The 22,489-nt window shown below is 37.7% G+C and overlaps 1 protein-coding gene across 1 annotated transcript in view; it reads left to right on the forward strand.

Moving 5' to 3' along the window:
• Themis (thymocyte selection associated) overlaps nt 1-8,199 on the forward strand; it is a 188,642-nt gene extending 180,443 nt beyond the window's left edge. Inside the window, exon 6 of the mRNA XM_038339956.1 lies at nt 7,265-8,199. The gene's annotated coding sequence lies outside the window, so the exon portion shown is untranslated. The remainder of the gene's footprint in view (nt 1-7,264) is intronic.
• The last annotated feature ends 14,290 nt before the right edge of the window (nt 8,200-22,489 follow it).

A 22,489-nucleotide genomic window follows, 5' to 3' on the forward strand; every position in this document is an offset into this window, starting at 1 on the left:
GAAAGTACCATGTGTGGATGGTGTGGGGGTAAAGTTCAGACCTCTGCAGTCTTAGTGCTGATTGCTGGATTTAAAAACTTGCTGCTCCACTTACTCGTAGTGTGCCATGAGCAATTTGCTAAATTCTCTGTATTTGTCAAGTTGGGTCCATATGTACTCTACCCCATAGGCAATGCTGAAGAGTTCATTAGATAAAGCAGGTCAAAGTTAATTTAACACATAGTAAACTCCAACCATGTTGGTGCCACAAGAAACTACTGACCCCATGAGTTGATTTCTAAGAAAACTTTATTTTCCAACAGGACCTCTGAGAAGTCCTGATGCTGTGGCTCCTGAAGGCATTGAGGCTTAGTTTATTTTTTGTTCCTTTGAGAACTGGGCCATCTTGGGATTTTTATAGACAAGGGAGGGGATGAGAAACCCTCCTTAGCTCCGTCACTAGTTCTTGAGTGTAAGAAACATTGCTATGATGGCATTAACTGGATCCCTGATGTTGTCCTCTTCCTCCTTGGCAGTGATGGCTAAACAAGAGCACAGTGCTCTGCTATTTAATCAGCTCGAGAGCTATTTTAAGTCGCTGACAGGTGTTAAGTGGAAACGTTTGCATTAAACAGGTTTTTTTGTACACCCAAATCCCTGAACTGATTTGCACAATGCAAGTTGATTGGGGAGTGTTCTCAGGAAAAACACTCAAGGCAGAGTGACAGACACAGGCTTGGGCAGAGGGAGAAGATGAATCCTGATATAATCACTACAAAGATGACAGGGTATATCTCAGGGAGGTCTCGAATGGGCATGAGTCTTTGGAGGTGCCCTGAGTTGGGGCAGTCGGCTGTATTCTCTGCATCAGTCAATCATTGCATGTAGCTGTTCCTGCCACAGGCTGTGACTGTGGATACGGGGGCTTCTTTGGACCCAGAGCAAAACAATTCAGGATAAGAAGATTATTATTTGCCTGGGAGGAGGAGCTTGTTATTATCTGCATTCCACATTAATTGCAATGATTGCTTCTGGTAAATTCCCTGGATGCACAGGAACCTATTTCCTCTTTCCTCCTTGTGTGTCCCTCTGGAAGCTAAGATCTTCGTGGAATGCATAGATGTTTCCTATTAAATAAATGCTATGCTTTCTTGATGCATGATCTCTAATGAAATTTCTTTCCTTTCGATTCCTCAGCTATGTTCCTGGAATTATTCCAAATGGCTGGACGAAATCTGTCATTACTTGCCCTTTAAAATTAGACCACCAAGCAATGAGAGGAGTGCAAAACCAGAAAACAAAACACAAGTGCCTTATTTTCTAGTCTAAGCCCTGCCCAAACCTAAATGTACAGTGCGTGCACAAGCTATTTCCAGTCTCCAAGTTTCACTTTCTTCGCCAACCTGAAGGCAAGCTTTATGCCCATCAGTTTTGAGAGATTGTGATGCAGCGCCCTTTACTGATAGAACATTGAGGTGGTTGGCCCCAAAGAGTTCCATATCAGAATAATGATGTGGGATTCTCCTCTGCATGCTATGACAATGTTTTATTACTATTGTTTAATAAAGAAGCTATTTTGGCCAATGGCTTAGCAGAGTAAACTCAGGCGGGCAATCCAAACAGAGATATATAGAAAGAGTAGGCAGAGTCAAGGAGATGCATGTAGCTGCTGAAGGAGACAGACACCAAATCCTTATCAGTAAGTCACAGCCTCATACCAATACACAGATTAATAGAAATGAGTTAATTCAAGATGTAAGAGTTAATTAATAAGAAGCCTGAGCTAATAGGCCAAGCAGTTTTGTAATTAATATAGTTTCTGTGTGATGATTTGGGTCTGGGCAGCCAGGAACAAATGAGCAGTCTTTGTTTATAGAGTAAGACTCATTTGGGTTGTTCTTTACGTCGAATTTTCACTTCGGTGGGTGAACAAACAGCTGAAAAGAATGAAACCCTATGGGAAAGTTCTCCTCTAAGACCAAGGTGGAACCCAGACAATAAAGACTAGACAGGAAAGAATCTAAAGAAGTGTTTGTATGGACATTGGTTTGGCTTAAATGTATAACCTAAACTAAGTTTCACTTGCATGATGAGAAATAGGGCACAAATGAGTTCCTTATAAGGATTATTTTAAGAACTAGATAAATTAGGGATTCTGTATTTAACACCTTTATTGACAACTTTGTTATACTATGTCTGGTGGTTTTACTTCAGATATTAACATCATGAAACATATTTTTTATATTTATTTATTTTACATCCTGACCACAGTTTCTCCTTCCTCTTCTTCTCTCGGCCACTCCCTCCAACCTCTCCTCTGCCCCACCTCATCCACTCCTCCTCTGATGAAACATATCTTTGTTTCTCAATTTTAATGAAATGCCAACACTATGATTCAGAGCTGTTCAACAGTAATCTAAGCTCAGTAAGAGTATTTAATCCCCAAACTAGAAAACCTACCATTTAAAACTGATACCCAACATCTGGTTTTTATTATTGTTGGGTTATATGCTAAATACAATTCTATTTTTACTTGCCTAACTAAAGTCTTCTATACATCATCATATGTGCGGTGTAGTATTTCAGCAAGTGCACACATGTACTGATCAAACAAGGATAGCTAGGTTTTGCTACCTTATCCTTTTTGTGCTTTAAGCCTTGACCTCTTCTCATCATATTCTATATAAACTATATAGTTTATAGTCATGCATCGTTTGACAAATTCTGAATTATCATTTTCCATTAGCAATTGGTGAGCACTGACAAGCTTGCCCCTCTTCTTCCCTGGAGATTAATTTATTTTCTGCAGTGCTTGTTCTTTGTAGAGAACTTCACTCGTCAGCCTTCACTGATGGGATTTCTCATCAGCAGACTGGTAATTAAAAGAGAAGCACAATGTACTGCATGGAGAAGAAACAACAGCTTTCTGGACAAAGTGATCTCTTACTTTTTCTTTTACTTTACCTTCTCCTTAGTCTATGTCTCCACAAGATCATGAACTACTAACAAAACAGGTCTTTTAGTAGCAGGATTGTGTTGTGGCAAGTGAGCTGACTTTGCAACCAGAAAGACCTAAGAGTGAACTCTACCTCAATGTCATGACTTTTGATTTTGCTTCTAAGTTTTAAATTGGGATATAAATTCCTACATCACAAGAATACTCTTGCGCACAAAGAAATCACTTACATGAACATTGAAATATAGATGTGGGGCACCTATTTTTGAGAACAGAATTAGAAACTATGACCTGTGGGTGATATATCCTAATGCCTATTTCTGTACAGCTCAGAAGTTAACAAATGTTTTTCTTACTTCTAAGTTCTTAAAAAGGAAAGACAAGATAGTATTTTCTGGTATTAAAAATAATATGAAATTTAAATTTCAATGTCTATAAGTAGCATTGTATTAGGACATAGCTACATTGGTACCTTTATATGTGGTCTATGGAGGCTTTGGTGCTATAAGATCAAAGCTTAGTGGCTGAAACAGATATTTACTATCTAGAACTATAGAGAAAATGTTCTCTAATCTGTGCACTAGAAAAAAAATTATTGGTTCTTGGTTATACCAATAATCCACTTAAGCACGTTTTTCTTGTGATTCTGATATAAGAGATGTTTAGGAACCACATTTTAAACAGTGATACAGAAGAGAAACAGAAGAGTATTTTTCTTATTCTCACCTATCATGCCTACTGCATCAGCAAATTCTATCAGTTTATATTTAGTCTATAGGATATGACTTTTTCTCTTCCATAACTACTCCTATATATTAATTTAAATATCTGCTATTATTAACCATTAACCATTGAAAAAAGTCAGAACTTTTTTCCTTCTTAAATAGTGTCTTACTAGATTGTCCAGACTGACCTTGAACTCAGAGATTCAAGACTTGAATTCCAGTCTGTGTCTACTGAGGGCTGGAATTGCAGGCACTTACTATCACATGGATGACTAGGATTCTTAAATCAGTTAACTAACTAATCTTCTTCTACTATTGTTCCAAGCTTGCTCTCAGTACAATAGACAGGTGCAACCTGCTGAATCCTAGTCAGTCCAAGGAACCCTGAGAATATCTTACAGCAACGTCCTATATTTACCCATCTCTTTGTTCAAGTTCCATTGGATTCCTACTTCTCAAAGCCCCAAGAGGAATTCCAGTCATACACTTTATCCCAAAATTACGATGACCCTCCCTATTCCCTCCTATAGACCAGCCTTGAGCTATTTTAGTGGTCTCTTCTATAACCATCTTGCCTGAAACAATAAACTTTTAGCTGACTCTGCCTCTTTCTTTCAGATAAAGTAGCATATGCTTTCCTTTTAAATTTTGATTATTATCCTCCTGCACTACAGATGGGTACCATGATTACAGGGATTTTTTTTTGTTTTTACATTTCCACCTTGTTCTAATTTTAAACACTAAGAAACTATTGGGTGTGTAGTGAACTCTCAATATTTCTTTTTTTTTTTTTTTTTTTTTTTTTTTTGGTTTTTAGAGACAGGGTTTCTCTGTGGCTTTGGAGCCTGTCCTGGAACTAGCTCTTGTAGACCAGGCTGGTCTCAATATTTCTTAAACAAAGAAATGCCCTTCAGAATGCTATTCTGTACTTTATAGACAATGTGTAGCACCTCTCAAACATTATATTTAAAAAATAGGCAAAAAACATTCTCCAAGCACAGAAACCTAAGGCTTAGCTCTAGCTCTGTAAAACAACCAACTATGAATTAATCACCACAAATGAGAGAGAGGTAGCAGCTGTTCATGAGTGTTATTTGGTACTTGATCTTAGCCCATAGCTGAATTTCAAAATGTGCCAAAGAAAAGAAAGCAAACAGTTGGCACATCATTGAAGCATGGATGAAAACCCAGTTGAAAATGTTCAGGAGTTATCCCATAGAGGACTCAGAAGTGACAGAGGGTGTTCTGAGACTCCTCCCTAAAGGATGCTGGCTCACAGTCTGGCAGCTCAGTCTCAGACTTAGCATTAGGAAGCTGTCTCTTGGTTCTCAAAGAAAGTGGGATGTCTGTAGTCTTGATTTAATACTGTTTTAGGAAATACCAATTTTATAAAATAATTTAAATCAGTTTTAGAAATATTGCAGCTTGATGTCTATGAAATAGGTAAAAATAGATATTTTCCTTCATTTTAATCTTCTCAAACATTGACTTTATAGCAATATATTTTCATTTGTTTTTACCTGGAATGGCAAGTTAGTTTTGGAGATGTGTATTCCTTCTAGTGAAGGTCATTTGCTTAGCTTATACTTTTTAGAAAGAAAAATGAAATAAAACTCCATTTGCGTCTGCTCAAATGATGAATGATTTGTTTTAATCTCCGAGGAACTTCTCTGTGTGATTCCAAATTCCTCAGTTAATCACATCAACTAAATAATTGGTTCAGTGGATCGGCAATTCAATGTAAAAACAATCACCTCTGTATTAAACTTGTGGTATTTCCAAAAGAATGGATGATAAATGCCTCAAAGTAAAGGTTTTCATATCAATTTGCATTCTAAAATCTAAGCATTTGTCAGAAAAAAATGGTTCCTATCTACTTTCATATTTCTTACAAGTGAGAGTATGATAGGAACAAACTTCTCTTCATCCTGAACTTGGCTCTGTCCACTGGAGTGGTCACCTGAGTGGTGAGCAGGAGCAAGAACAAACAAGATCAGACTGTCGAAGTGACCTAGAAAGTCTCCTTTAAAATGAATCTGGTTTATAGCCACTGTTTCAGTTTGAGATAATATAATTATTCTGATATCCTCATATTCAACTTTTCTGCTTTACTATGTACTATTGTAAATCAGTTTATAGACAGGAGAGAGATGACAGATTGAATTCTCCCACCTCAGGCCTGTAATCCTTTTATGTGAGGATAGGACTGTAATAGCAGGTGACCTTTCTGTAGTGTTATATATTTTACAAATCACTTGAGATACATTATTTCATTTGATATTTCAATTCTATGTCTCAGTAATTATCATCAAAACTCATTCACAACAAGGAAATAAAATTCAAAGTTTTGTCAAGACATGCAGCCCTTAGTTGCATTCTCAGGGCTCAGGGCTAAGTCTACCTCCTCCACTCTTTCTATTGTATAATTATTTAAATTTACTTTTTCTCCACCACCAAGAATAGAAACACTGTGAGGGAGAAATGTTGTTATCCCCTTTTGTAGATAATGTCTGAAAGGTGGTGTTGGGAGCAGAAATTAAATCTAGGCATACAGGCTGAAAACTTTATTATAATGCGTGTTTTACCCTGGGTGGTATGTTGCTATTGTGATTTGAGAAAGATCAAAAAAATCTAAAGGCTGCTGCTGGGGACTATAATTGATGAGAAATAAAATAAAAAACAAAATCCAAGAGAACATAGGACCTCGGCACAATTCTTCATGAAGACACCTAGCATCGCATCCACTGAATGGAGATATTAACCCATTATGGGAAGGAACATGATTTGTAGAGAAACTGTTTAACTTTCTAATTTGAAATCCTCTCCTTTCCCAATCAGACTGTGTCCTCCTTAGAAAGTCAGAAAACTGTAGGTTTTGTCTTTATATTTCTCTCATATTGTAAAAATGGGTAACAATGATGAGACAGTTTCAGGCTCTTGATAGTAACTCATGTAATTTTAACCCTGTACAACTGTGTTATTGTATCTCAATCCCTCTTATCTTTAAAGATGAGGAAATAATCCCATAAAATTAGGTAATGACAGAAAGGGATTTTAAGAATGGGAAGAAAAAGAGGAGTAGGCAGAAAGGAAAGAAAAGGCAGGAAGTATGAGAGAAAGAGAGAATGGAAGAAACAAAAGAAGGAATAGGAAGAAAAAGGAAGCAAGTAGGAAAAAGAGGCATCATAGGAAGATGAGCTCAGGGTCCTGTGCAGACCTAGTCATTAATGTACCTACAACCCAGGCACAAGCAAGTCAGAGAAATTTCAGATTTGGGTAACTCTTGACCATTTTAGTGCAGCACTCCCTACTTGCTCTTTTTTTGGTTTTGTTTGTTTATTTTATCCTACTCATCCTATATCTCTCACAATTAACAGCACCATGGTGGGAAGGAATGAAGTGTCTTGTCTGAGAACAGAGAACTCTCTGTCTGCTTCTCTTTGGAGTTAGGTAGGATGCTGTGCCAACATGAGTCTATTTACATGGTAACTGGAGCTTGAGGTAGTTTGGCTGTTGCTTGAGAATGGAGAATTGGCTTCATTTTAATGGTCGCACGTGCCTCTTTACTCTTAGAATGACACTATGTTTCTGTTCTCCCTAACAGGTTGAATATCACAGTCAACGAAGACTGCATCTAGAATCCCAACTATAGATCACAGATAACTTCAGTCCCTCTCCAGCTGTGGCTAGCTGAGCTGGCTACAAGTTTACTATTTCCTCAGTTTCCTGCCTTACGTTTTCCTAAAACAGATGTGTTATGATGGGGAAAAATGCATGAAAACTGTGGCTTTCAATTCCAAGCACATTATAAATCTACAGTATTATTTTCAGTCTCATAAATATCTACTTTATTTCTGAATAATTTACATGGTTTCCTATTATTTTACTCTTTGGCTCTTTTTGCTTTGACCCCTCTCCATTATTTCTCAAAAAGAAATATGTATGCAGGAAATCTATAAACAGTCTTTGCAAGCAGCCTCCTGATGGATTCCTCTTACCCTTTTCTTCACGTATAGAACTCTTCAAAACTGAAAAACATCAAAAGGAAAAAGATGCAATGGAGACCACTTGGACAGTGAACATAAATGTTGCAATGGAAAAGGAAGTCTAGTCTTCTAGGTGAAAAACAACTATCCCCCAGTGGCCTCCAGAAGAATCTGGAAAAAGACAAAAACAAACATAAAAGGTTTTGATCATAAAACTCAAAGATAGGCCCATGATGTGAAATTTAAATTGTCTATTCTGTTTGCTGAAATACACAAGTGCTGTTTCTGTGATGTTTAGGACATATTTGTTTAATGTGCATATGTTTTGTCTCTTACTATCAACATTTAGCAATCTGAAATAAATTTATACTTCAATTATTGAATAAAATCCCATTTTAAAAGTCTAAACTCTCACTGAGTTTCACCCTTTTTCTGGCAGTTTTCTTCCCATTTTTCTAGTGTTATCATCATTTCCACTAAGACTCAAGAAAAATTAATTACATCTGAGAGTAACTTAAAATGTCCAAGTTTCTTCTCTGGTTCCCTGGGAACTGTGAACTCACATTTTCAATTTGTTTTATAAATACACTGTAAATAAATGTCAAGTCTCAACAGCCAAAGCCAATATGAGTCATAAAACCTCGTCTGACCTCGTCTTTCTACCTCTAAAAGAGAGAGCTCCTGACGAAAGCATCACACAGGTTCTCATAATCCGCCTTGTATTTTATGCATTGTATTTTCACAATGTTTTGAACAAATGCTTATTAGGATTGTAGCAGACCATTTAGTGAGCCATCATATTTGATAGGAAGAGAAAGACAACATAATTGTAACAAGCCATATAAATATAGCTGACAGAAGCCAAAATAAGTCTTAAATAATACATATTAGAATAGTACTTATCGTTACATGCCTGTAAAAATTAAGGTAAAACACATTTTTATAAGTTTTTTTTATTAAATACACAGGAGATTGAGATTTTTCTAGTTAGAGAATAGTGAGAAGTCTTAGGTTTTGTTCATAGCTCAGATTTTCCACAGAACTTAATTCTGATCTCATAATTAATTCATAAGTTGAGAGAACTTGTTTGATGATTTAGACTCTCTCAAGATAAGAAATCATGAGAGAATTTTTATTATATAAATAATCACAGCTAGAGAACTTCAATATAGTGTTTATATTCTGATTTCTTGCCTTCTCTCGTTTTTTTCTCTTTAAGTGATAACAAATTTTGATTTTAATGCTTTGAAGTTTGCTTAATGACTTCACTGTTATAATATCTGTGTTGTCTATAATTTCTAAAATTTTAGAAGATTGTTTCACTTTTATCTATTTTGTTCCAGTTTGTACCTGTTTGAGAAGGAAAATTTAAAATTTACACCTCTGTATTTGAGTATTTGAACACCATAGGGAATCATGACCCAAGCACACAGCCCAGGAAAGCTAGACTGTGGATGTTCTGGGACCTATAAAATTTGTCATTTTCTAGTTAATGGTGAGCACTGGACATTTGTCCTTTGGTGTATGATCACAATTGAGTTTGTTCTTTTTATAAGTCCATGTCTTTGACAAAAATAAGAAAATTAATTCTCCTCCTTTTGTTGTGAATCATCAAGGGCTTTCCATGGAAATCATGTCTACCATTTCTAACTTAATGTAAGTCCCTTTGCATGCTTTGCTTATAGTTGTCTTGATATCAGAAATGTAATAAACTTTATGACCTATCCGAGATCTTTAAAAATTGGAAATAAAATTTCTGTTTTTTTTTTTTTTTTTTTTTTTTACCTGAATGTGTTTCTGGTCATGGTTAACTGTGAAACAACTTACTTTCTCTAACAATTAAGTAAAATTATTTTTTAACTAGAACTGAAACCAGTTTTTCACTACTGAGGAGGCTGCCCGTTTTAAAGATGTCTGAAGGGGTTACTCCTACATTCCCACCCACTGTGGGGTCGCAGTGATGGACCCAGTCGTGACGACCAGTTTTTACAGCATAGTCATGATGCATGGATGGTGTCAGGACTGCTATATATTAGTTCTACTAATTAATAAGTTGCCTTCCCTAATATGGAATGATTGAGGCAGGTTGAGGGATGCTGTTTCAGTTAGGGTTACTATTGCTGTGATGTAACACCATGACGAAAAGCTTATCATCAGGAACGCACCCAGGGAAGGAACCTGGAAGTAGGAGCTGATGGAGAGGTCATGAAGGGTACTTCTTACCGGTCTGGCCTGGCCTGCTCCCATGGCTTGCTCACCATGTTTTCTTAGAGAACCCAGCACCACCAGTCCAGGGATGGCACCAGCCACAATGAGCTATGCTCCACCCCATCAATCAGTAATTAAGAAAATGCCTTACAGATGGATCCTATGCAGACATTTTTCTCTCTCAATTGAGGTTCCTTTCTTTCAGATGACTCTGGCTTGTCTCAAGTCTACATAAAACCAGCTGGGAAAGATGGCACCTAGGAAGGTTAAGTTTACTAGCCAGGACAGACCCCATCTGGAAAGGTTAGTATTGACTACACAGGACAGATGACACATGGGAAGGTTAGTGTTGACTTGTCAACTTGACAAGATCTAGAATCATCTGGGCACACCTGTGAGGGATTGTTTAGACCAGGTCAGATCTTGAGGGATCATGCTGATTAGGTTGATGGAGGTGAGAATGACTGCCCTAAAGGAAGGCAGCAACATTGCCTGAGCTTAGATGCAAATAAAGGAGTGAGCTAGCTGAGCACCAGCGTGCAGCCCCTCTGCCTCCTGATTGCAGGTACAATGGGAACAAAAGCCTCTCCAATTGCTCCAACGATCCACCCAACAACGTCCCTGACTTGAGGGACTGTATCCTGGAAACTATGTCCAAATAAATCCATTCTTTCTTACAATGATCTTTTTTAAGAGAGAGGTTTTTTTTTTCATAGCAACAGAAAAGTACCTAAGAAAAAAAGGAACTATGAAGGTGGATATTGTAATTTCTTTAAAATGGACTGGCTAGTTTCTTATACCCCAACTTTAATATTAAAATTGTTTTATGCTCAAAGTCAGCATTTAATGTGGCTTTCAGGTCATTACATTACAGTTTATTCAAATGGATGCTAATTAGGATAGAATATATAAATTTGTGGGAAGAAAGAGCTAGAATTAGGATATAAAGGGACTTTGATAATTTAGGATACTAAAAATGGAATCCAGTAGCTTCATTTTTTTTAAATTTTACCATTAAAGTATTTATAGGATTTTACCACTTACTGCTTCCACTTCTATTGCATTGATTCAAACACCAAAGGGACTCCGTTGGTATATTTGGATAACCCTGCAACATCCTCCCCATTCTTGTTCTTGATACAGATCAAGCTGGTCCACTGTTATATGCAGAATGGAAGCTTCCCACTTTGCTCAGAATAAAAGTCAAAATGACTAAAATTATTTCAAGCAATGTTTTGCCTATAACAGTCTCTGAAGCAGAAAGAGATAAATAAACTTCCCCAAATTTATTAAGAATCTTACTGTAGATATTTTTTCTCTGTGGCTAAACTAGACAGCAAGGACTATACTGGTATAGTGCCTGGAGCTTTGCCCAATGGGAGGACTTTCCACTGCCATTGTCTTTCAGATTTACCTGTGCAAGGGAAATTAAGGTTTACTGATCCATATAACAGTGTAATTTATTTTATTAGTTGCTTATAGAGAATTTCCTCATTAGCTTCATAAGTATAAGCTGAGTGGAAGTATGGACACATCTTAAAGATCTTGATCACTCATTCATAATGGCTCGCTTGCATCATTTGGACCCCTTCACTTCCAAGCTCACACATGCCACTTGGATCTTATGGTAGTCTGCAGCTAGGCTTACCTGATTTTTATGAATTGGTGTGTGCAACAACAGCCATGAAATCTTTTCTGGTCATATATGACAAAATGTACTGTTGTCATCCACTCAGCCTCAGTAGCGGATGACAACTGCTTTGAAATAATGCATAATTCTACAATAAAATGTCATGACCATGCTCCATGGGCTATAAAGGAACTTATCTTAGGACTTACTGAAGATTTCATGTACTCCATTTGCCATAAAGAGTGTTAGTATCACAGAGCTGTCAGAATCACATGCTAGAAATCGAATTCTGCTCAAGTCACATGCCTGACTTGCTGGAGTATGTTTTCTTCTGGATCTCATGCAACACCACCTGCCATTTCTATCTCTTCCAGAATCCAGAACACTACAGGTAGGTCTAATATGCTACCTCTAGAAGCTAAATAGGTCTGCCAAGCACTGTGCATATTAGTGTAAAGAGTCATCAGTATTTAGAATGTTAGTGCTCCCTGAAAATTTCTGTTGAGATTTAATGCTGCAATATTGATATTAAGTGCTACAAATATTAAAGGTGGCGTCTTAAATAAACACCAGCCCTGAAAGTTCAACTCACTTGAATGGAATTAGTATTAATTATATATATTATATATATATATAATATATATTATATATATATGGAGGGTACCCTCCCCATTTTATCATGTTAGGACACAACGAAAGGTGCCATCTTTTGAGTACAGTCTTTACCAGACACCAAATCAGCTGACATTCGGATTTACATGTCTCCAGAACTTTAATTTATAGTAATAAATTTCTATAATTTACTGAGGATGTAACTCAGTTGGTAGAGTGCTTGCCTAGCTTGTGTGAAATACTGGGCTTAGTGTCCCCTCACTGAATAGACTAGGCATGGTGTCATATTTGGCAGTAATTCAAGCACTGAGGAAGCAGAGTTGGAGGGGAATCAGAAGATCAAGGTCATCCTAGGTTGTGTAAAGAATGTAAGGTTTCTGGGTTACACAAGATCTTAATTGGAAAAAATAACAATAGTAAACATATAAGTAAGCAAATTATCCAGTCAAAGGTATTGTATATAGCACCATAGGATGAGCTAATAGTCCAATACCTATGGACTATCAAAAATCATTTTTCTCTTAGAGGATGTGGTGTCTTGAATGAAAATGGTCCCCACAAGCTCATAATGGTGTGGCTGGACAGGGATTAGGAGGTGTGGCCTTGTTGGAGGAAGTGTGTCACTGGGGGTGGGCTTTGAGGTTTCAAATGTTCAAACAAGGCCCAGTGTCACTTTCTCTTTCTGCTGACCATGATCCAGATATAAAACACTCAGCTACTTTGCTAATGCCATGTCTTTCTGTATCCTACCATGCTCTCCACAATGACTATAATGGACTAAATCTCTGAACTGTAAGCCAGCCCAATTAAATGCTACTTTTATAAGAGTTACTGTGATCATTTTGTTTCTTTACAGCAAGAAAGCCGTAACTAAGACAGAGGAGATTCCCAGGGATTCTAAGATCATGGGAACCTTAAAATCCCTATAAGCCACTCTTTGGACCACTGTAAAATTGTATCTAACAATATCCAGATTGCATATCTCTTATCACTGAATCCACATTTAATGTGTTAAATCGTATATTTCCTGCAGTGGACTATTGTTGAGATATTTCTGGGTGATTGGTTGGTTGGATTCTGTGATGGCAAAGCAGGAAAGTTGATGTTTCACTGGGTTTAAAACTGGAAGAATTGTTTTAATACTTCTTTAGGTACTAAAATTTATTTATTTACCAGATCAAAGTTCACATAGTATATAATTAAGATTTGGAAAGCTGGCCTAATAAAGATATATTGGCTATAATTAGGATTGGTAAATGATCTTCTTCATTGCCAGATACTTCTCTATATTGAATTATTGTGGGGAAGGAACTGATAAATAAATGGTATATTAGTGGAATACCCAGTATCCCATACCCTGTATTCTTTACGTCTCTAAAGTAGCATAGATTTATGGCAATGCACTTAGATTATCATATTGTTTTATGCTTCTTATTTTGTTCAGAGGTAAATGAACATAGTTTCAGGGGATTCACCTTAGTTTATCCATCTGTAATATTGTGTATAGAAAACATAAATGTATTATAATTATAATAATTGAAAACCAACCAAGTCGGGTTAGACATAGCAAGATAAAGTTTATGCTGTAGGAGACATAAGTTGCCCAACATATGCAATAAAGATGGAACTTTGAGTAACACACAAGCAACATGGGAAGACATTAAGGAGACTATAGAAGTCTGTAAAATACATTTAGTTGGAGTTTGTGGGAGAAATTGGAGAAATAGTAGAAGAGAAGGCAAAGCAGTATTCTAAAGAATGATGCCTGAGAACTTTCAGAAACACAAGCATATGTCAGGGAATGTAAAAAGGTCATCCCCATGGCATTTGGGCAAGATTTGAGAAGACAGACACAAAGATAAAATGAGATATCAGCTGGGCACCCAAAATGTAGGTCAGAACAAAAACTAGGGGTCTGTGTGCTGGGGAAATCTCAAGTGAAAACTGTGATTTCCATTATATAATCATCAAAAATAGAATAAAAGAGCTTTGTTAATTAGCCAAAACACAGTTTATAGTTAGTTAAATCTTCTTAGTGCAAAAGGGAAAAAAACCACAATTGTGTACTCTAAAAGAGAAAATAAATCTCGCAAAGACTTGAGAACTGAAAAGGAACTGGGTATTGAAATAGGCCTCATTGAACCTTAGGTATTTGTAATAGAGTGTACAGAGAATTCTATGCAGAAATCATAAGAAAAACTCACAGATTAAGTTAATTCTAGTAGATAGTTAATTGCAGGCAACCTAATTTTAAGAAAGGACAAAGGGCTTATGTAGCCACTTCCCCAATGATTCTAACCAAACAGTTGATAATGAATGTAGAATGTAATAGTGAAAAATGGGATCTCCCCTCAAGTTGGAGGCATGCTCTTGTCTCCACTCCTGTGAGTTAATTTAGTTGCCAGGATCAGGACCTGGCTAAGGGACCAAGAAAAGTAGGTTTACCTTCAGATAATGTACTTTTCCTTTCCAGAATTCCCACACCCGCTGCGGGCCATTTCAGCAACCAGGAGACTCTGTCTTTATGCATCCATGGAGCTATTTTCCTCTCTCCTGTCCTATTCTCTCTGATTTTGTCCAGAGCCTAAGTAAGTAATGAATTCCCCAATGCTTTGTGCTTCTTTGTCCTTTCTCTAAAGATCCCTTCCTTGTCATGCAGCTGGCCTCCATGCTGGATTATCTTTTCCATTTCTCTCTGCCCAGAAGCTGCAAGAGTGACATCTTGCCTGCCCTGGAGGTTTATTCTTTCTTTTACATTTTTATTTTATAATAAATAATTATTCATAATAATTAATAGAACCCATGTACATAGATTAATAGCTCTATATTAATATGAATTCTTTGACAACTTTATGTATTAGTGCTGCGTTGACATCATTCCTACCTCCCCAACTCTCCTGACTCCTCCATGCTTTAAATATGTAAACATACAAACATACATAAGTATGCATACACATATATAAACTCATTAAGTCTATTTTCTTTGCTTATACATAAATGCCTATGGCTGACCACTTGGGAGTTCATCCAGGAGGACACCGAATCCATATCTTTCTTCAGTATTGACTGCCTCTAGATCTTCATCTAGCAGTGGAACCATGTGGAATTTTATCAACTTTACGTAGCAATTTTTGTCCTACAGGCCACTCACAAGTAACCATGCAGAAGATTAATATTAATTATAAATACTCAACCAATAGCTTAGGCTTTTTGCTAGCTAACTCTTACATATAATTAACCCATATTTCTTTCTATGCTTTGTCATGTGACTTGGTACCTTTACTCAGTACAGTTTGCCCATCTTGCTTCTCTCTGCATATGCTAGAGACTCCAGACTCAGCATTTTCAGTTTGTCTCTCCTGCCTAACCTTATCCTGTTCAGCTATTGTCCAGTCAGATTTTTTTATTAAGCAAAACACAGCAACATACATTCACATGGTGTAAAGGAATATTTCACAGTCAGCCTCTACACATCAGGCTCATATGTGGGAGCAGAGGAAGCACTGAGTGAATGAAGTCCCAAGTGAATATTTGTGTACTTGTTGACATGGAAATGACCATGTCAAGGAACTCAGAACCACAGACCCACAAATGAATGAAAAGGCACTCTCCAAAGAATGGGATTTGAGGAAAATGGCAATGCCTTCCTCTGGTCTGTGTGTGGATGTTGGTAGTATATGCATAAAATGTCCACCATAGCTTTCTCCACCTCTTTGATGTTTACTGCCTCCTACAGAAAGACTGCTCACCTACAGAAACTGTTTGATGGAGATTTATTAAACCCGTTCCATTGGTCCAGTTGTATACCATAAACTCTGCCTGCTTGTTTATCTGTATAACCTCATCTCTTTGTTCAGCTATATAAGATAATCCCACCTCTCTGTTCAACTCTGTATAATGAAAAAGCTGAACCTTCTGGGTGCTATAGTTTTTCCATCAGAAAGATCAGACCATCTTATCCCAGCCCTCTCTCTCTCTCTCTCTCTCTCTCTCTCTCTCTCTCTCTCTCTCTCTCTCTCTCTCTCTTTCTCTCTCTCTCTCTCCTCCCTCTCTCTCTGTGTATCTGTCTTTTCTTCATTCTCTCTTTCCCAGCTAGTCAAAACCCCTAGAGGCTGTGCAAAAGACCTGGCACCCACGAAAAATCACAGAAGAAGAAGCAGTAAGATCATCAGGGTGTGAAGACCACGAAGTCTACAGTCAGATAGTGTCTTCTGTATGCGAAAGGAAAACCACAGCCTTGACTCTCAGCAGCATGCCTGAACAAGATTAATGTAATGATACCAGTTGACATGCCAACATGGAGAGGAGTTTTCTTTTAATCTCAAATTGAGCTTCCATTTGAGTCTGTTTATTATGTTTTTCATTAATGACACAGAGAACACCAAGAGTAATTTCCTGGTATGCAGGAAAGTGGTGGCTCTGCTGGGACATCCCAAGATTTCCAGAAACACCTCTTTATTGCTTTTTAAGTTTTCAGCTGGTGGAGAAAACAAATCCCATTCTACACCCCTAGATGGCAGCAACAATGCACTCAGAGTCACAGGCAATCCAAGGAAATGCAGATTAAGACCACAGTGAGATATAACATCACAAAACCAGGAGACAATTAAAATTTAAAGAAAAAGGAAAAGATAAGGATAAGTTTTGAAAAAATTATGGAGCAACCAGATCTCCCACGTGTTCCTGATGGGAGTTTAAATTGATCCATCTAAATACAGACAGAATGACAACATATGATATATGACTGCATGCATGTGAATTTTGAAGCAGACTACACTGCTTCAAGGTGAAGAGGGGGGATGCTCTTTGCTTATTCTGGTATAATGAGGGCACCCTAACACTTCCTGGTGGTCTGTCAATTCCAATTATTAGTCCTTGGTAAGCAGACTTACATTCACTAAACTTTAATCTTCAGAATGGTGCACATCACTGCACACCATGTGATAAAGCAAAGACATGGGGAACACAAATCTCATACTAAAATTCACCTGATGTAAAGGCCAAAGAAGAGACAGGTTAGGAAGCCTATGGAACTAACAATGAATTAGCAGTATCAGATTTCTTATTTATTATATGTGCATAAAGATTTATGCATATGAATTATATCATAATAGGGGAAAACAATGACAAAAGAATAGCATTGCTGTTTGACCTGATTAACAGAAGAGTCAATGATCCACAAACCTGAAAAATATGCATAAGACTTCTTTGTATGCAATTTATTTGATCATATTATAATGTTCTCTGGCATAGTCTGTTTCTTTACTCTGGCTGAGATGTGTTTTCCACTAGGGTGGTCTCATAAATATTTTCTTGTATTTATCCCCTATGCTACTAAAAGATAAGGAGTACATTTTCTTCAGTGTGTTCTTTAAAATGTCCAACACACTTTTGTTAAAAAGAAATTCTTTCTATGCTGTTTGTCAACAATCTTATCTTCTTTAGTATTGAAGAACGAAAACTAAACTCTTCAGTCTGTACAATCTGCGTCCTCATGGCACTTAATGCACATGGTATCTGTTCACAGTTGGAGGTAAACTTGACACTTTCTTTTTGCCTTTGTACATTTTGAGAAAGTGCCAAACTTGGCTTGAGTTTTTCTAATGCATGAAAAGTTGCATGTGGAGTTGTTTTTCTATGTTAGCGATTCATAGTAAGTTAGTAGGAAGGGGCCTCAAGCACCCACCTGCTTGACTATAGAGCAGTAAACTATCAGATGAGCTCTCCCGTATCTCCCTCCCCTCAAACATGGAGCGTTCTGGTTTAGAGTTAAAAAGTATTGTCGTGCAAAGTGTACCCACATGAATCTCACGTTTAAATTATAAAACTTAAAAATATATTTAAATTAGAACAGTCCATAAAAAATAAGCCTATTTTATGAAAGGTAGCAAAAAGACCACCTATGTTACTACATCTCTCATGTTTACTATTATTGTGGCATATACTTGAATAAGTTATTGTACATAAAAGATGTACACTCTTCCTTTGGTGTTGCCTTGAGAACCCATGGGAATGTCAATATCCATGATATGCAAGCCCTTTAAATAAAATGATATTATTATTTTTGCAAAACTATCCAGACTCTCTTTTACACTTTAAATAATCTATTATTTATAAAACGAAATATAATATAACTGCTATGTGAACATTTAATATTTATCATGCATTCATGTTTAGTAAATAATGGCAATATAAAAGGCCATATATGTTCAGTATAGATATACTTGAAAACAGTTTTGATTTGAGATGGGTTCAAGCCAGTGATGCATAAAACCAGGTATACTCAAAACAGTAATATAACCCATGTTCACAATAATTTTTCTGTAAAGTGAACCTTAGGTAGGGAAGACAGTGTCCTGGGACAGCAGGATGTATGGGTCCAATATAAATATAATTCCAGAACATTGAGCCATAGAAATTAGAATACCAAGTAGATGTTAAATTAATTTAGAAATCAATGACTGCTAAAGTGAAGAAAAAATAAAACTGCTAAAATTTGTTTCCAAATTTATCAAAGATAGTAAGTCTAGGGATTTAAGCATAAAAAATAGAATTTATGAGAAATCGTAGAAATTCCTCAAATCTGAACTTTTCTCAATTATTCATTCTCCCAAATTTGCTTATAGTTGAGATATAAAAAGTATACATTTAAGGATATATATCCAGTATTGGACTAACTAACATGTTTTCATACCATGTAACTATCTGTATTTCTAAGGTAAACACAGTTTAAACCCATTTGCTGCTGGCAATTTTCAGGTGTCCAATGCATTATTATCAGCTTAACTTCCTATGCTGTACATTGGCCTAATCTCTAGAGCTTTTTCACTAAAATGTTAAATGCACAGATCAAAATCCCCTGTCTTGCCTGCTGCACACCAGTTACCTTTTTCCTCTCTGCTTCTGAGTTAGAAAAACAAATGATGAATATAAACAGTGAAATAAACTGGTTATGGTGGTGTACACCTTTAATTCCAGTATCCAGGAAGCAGACAGAGAAGTATTTCTTTGAGTTTGAGACTAGCTTGGTCTACATAGCAAGTCCCAGACCAGGCAAGGTTTTCAGTGAGATCTTTTCTATAAATAAATAAAAAAAATGGATGGGTGCAAGCTGGGAAGGGACAGGAAGAGAAAGGCAGAGGTGTCCAGAGGACGCCCCCAGCTAGGTCCTTGGGCAGCTGAGGAGAGGGTGCCAGAAATGTCCAGATCCTATTGCCATACTCATGAATATCTTGCATATCACCATAGAACCTTCACCTGGCATTGGATGGAGAAAATGACAGAGCCCCACATAGGAGCACCGGACTGAGCTCCCAAGGTCCCGATGAGGAGCAAAAGGAGGGAGATCATGAGCAAGGAAGTCAGGACCGTGAGGAGTGCGTTTACCCATTGAGACGGTGGGACAGATCTAACGGGAGACCACCAAGTCCAGTTGGAATGGAACTGATGGAACAGGGGAACAAACCGGGCTCTCTGAATGTGGCTGATGGTGGAGGAAGACTGAGAAACCAAGGACAATGACAATGAATGTGAACTCTACAGCATGGACGGGCTCACTGTGAGCCTTAACCTTCACCTGGCGATGGATGGAGATAGAGACAGAGCCCCACATTGGAGCACCGGACTGAGCTCCCAAAGTTCTGATGAGGAGCAGAAGGAGAGAGATCATGAGAAAGAAAGTCAGAACCATGAGGGATGCGTTCACCCACTGAGACAGCAGGACAGAACTAATGGGAGACCACCAAGTCCACTTGGAATGGGACTGATGGAACATGCGACCAAATCGGACTCTCTGAAAGTGGCTGATGGTGGAGGCTGACCGAGGAGCCAAGGACAATGGCGACGGGCTTGGTCTCTACGACATGTACGGACTCTGTGTGAGCCTTGTCAGTTTGGTTGCTCACCTTCCTGGACCTGGAGGGAGTTGGGAGGACCTTGGACTCAACATAGTGTAGAGAACCCTGATGGCTCTTTGGCCTGGAGAGGGAGAGAGTGGGGGTATGGGTGGAGGAGAGGGGAGGGAAGGAGGAGGAGGAGGGGAGGAGATGGCAATTTTTAATAAAAAATAAATAAACTGGGAAAAAATGGATGGATGATGAATGAATAAACAAATAAATAGTGAAGGAAAAATACAATGTAAACTCATAAACTAACAGCAAATTATACAAACATTGGAATACCATGCCTCACCTATTGCAAAGGTATAAATTTATTCTATTTTTCAAATTATGTATATGTGTGTTTGTATGTAGATATGTGTACATGTGAGTTTAAGGTGCCCTCAGAGGCCAGAAGACGATTTCCGAGACTGTGGAGCTGGACAGGTGGTTATGAGCCATCAGATGTGGAGGCTGGAAGCCAATCCCAGGTCCTTGGCAAGAACTCTTAACCCCTTTGCCATTTCTCCAGCCACACAATGGCATATACATTTAAACACTCCCATATTGGGTGAGTTGTATAGAAATATTGCTTTGATGTGGTTTTGGTGTGTACATGAAACAACAAAAATTTTGAATATCATTTGACAAAGTAAATTAAAGCTCGGTTGTCTTTTCTATTCCCAGATTACTTGAAAGATTTACTCCAGGTTAAAACCAGAAATTATGCCAAGAAAAGGGGACCCTGATGAATGTCCTTCCAACTGTACAAAGTTATAAACAATTCCTGCACCTGCCATGATCTACCAGTCACACAGACAAGAAATGGATTCAGAAACAGTTGTGGGTACATTGTAGGCAGTTTGTGTAGATGAGAACTGTGTACAGTTTGTCAAGTTTTATTTTCAAACCATAGAGAAAATGTACAAAAGTGCCCCTTCCTGGTCAGCCTGAAAGTGAAGTAATCAGTAGCAGATATTGAGCACTGCAGGAACCAGGCATGGGTGGCACTAGCAAACAAACTAAAAGAAGCCCTGTAGGTGGGTGGGTAAGGGTGAATTTAATTAGTGACTGCAATAGGTATATGGTGGAAACATGGCCCTGAAACCCACTAATATGCACAATTAATATGGGTCAAACAAAAAAAATCACTATTGTTTTGGAGGTTTCGGTTATGGAGGCATGCAGTTGAACTCTTTGATGATAGGTATGCTATACTTTTTAAAGATTACTGATGAACATGTTGCCCCTGTATTCATAGCAAGTTTTCCTCAAACAGGAAATAGTTGCACTTACCAAGTGTTTGGGAACACTGTCAGGAAGTGGAGCCTGTCAGTCTGGGCTAGTAAATACACCCAAGTCTAGAGAGCTTTGTCTCTGTCACCAGGCTCTCCTGTTGTGGGATGATAGATGATCCGATCACCATGAGGAGTTGTTACACTTGACGTGCTATTGCTCCAGAAAAAGCTCTCCAATCCATCTACTTCTCATTTCTTTCTTGTTTTTGTATGTATTGTGCTTCCTAACCACTGTGGTTTTTCATCTCAACTCAATTGCAGTAGCAGGCTGCAGAGTTCAATTATTTTCCCTGGGACTCCTTCTTTATTTAGTAGACAGCCTCATTCTCCCTTTCCTTACTACTGTTGTACATATTACATAATTACATTTCCTTATAATGTTGACCATCTACTTAGATACTATATTTTTACTAACCTCCTGGCATTTAGGGTGTTGGTATCATGACCACATGTCTTCTGAGACATACTGTAGGTCTGTACAATGTAATTTTTTTAAAGCAAATACACTTCTAAACAATGTGAAAATTTAATTACTTTTCTATCTCTAGTTCACATTTGAAGTTGAGATCCAGTCACCCACACGGCAGCTCATACTCATCTAAACTCCAAATTCAGGATTTCTGACACCCTCTTTTGATCCAATAGATGGCATACAGACAGAAGAAACAGTTATACATATGAAAAATACAAATAGAGAAATCTAAAGACAAATTGCAACTGTTTGCCTGTTGATATCTGTGCAAGCAAACAGTTACATGGCGTATCCTTGACTCAACCTACTCTGTCTATAACTCTTCCAGTCTGGCTGTGTTCTCCCTTGTCACAGGCTGAGACAGCCTTATTCATTATCCAATAAGAGCAACATATACACAGAAGGACATCTCATATCACTATGTGGATGCTGGGAGCTCAGCTAGGGTCTTCTGAGAGAGCAACCAGACTCTTAACTGTGGAGGCATCTCTCCAGCCTCAAGAATAATGTTATTAGTGGGAGTTTTGTTCCACAAATAAAAGTTCCAAATACTGCATATTTGCCTTTTTCAGATTTAGCACAGTTAAGTTACCTTTTTGATTCTGTCTTTCTAGCCGTCCTGATAAGCAGTAAGGTTCACAATGGCAGCATTCAGCCTATTTTGTTCTCTAGTCCCACGAATGCCTGACACAATAACTGAATGAGGATGTGAACTGAAAGGCTTTGTTCACTGATGGAAGGAAGTC

Source organism: Arvicola amphibius, chromosome 8, assembly GCF_903992535.2.
Source record: "Arvicola amphibius chromosome 8, mArvAmp1.2, whole genome shotgun sequence".
Lineage (NCBI taxonomy): Eukaryota > Metazoa > Chordata > Mammalia > Rodentia > Cricetidae > Arvicola > Arvicola amphibius.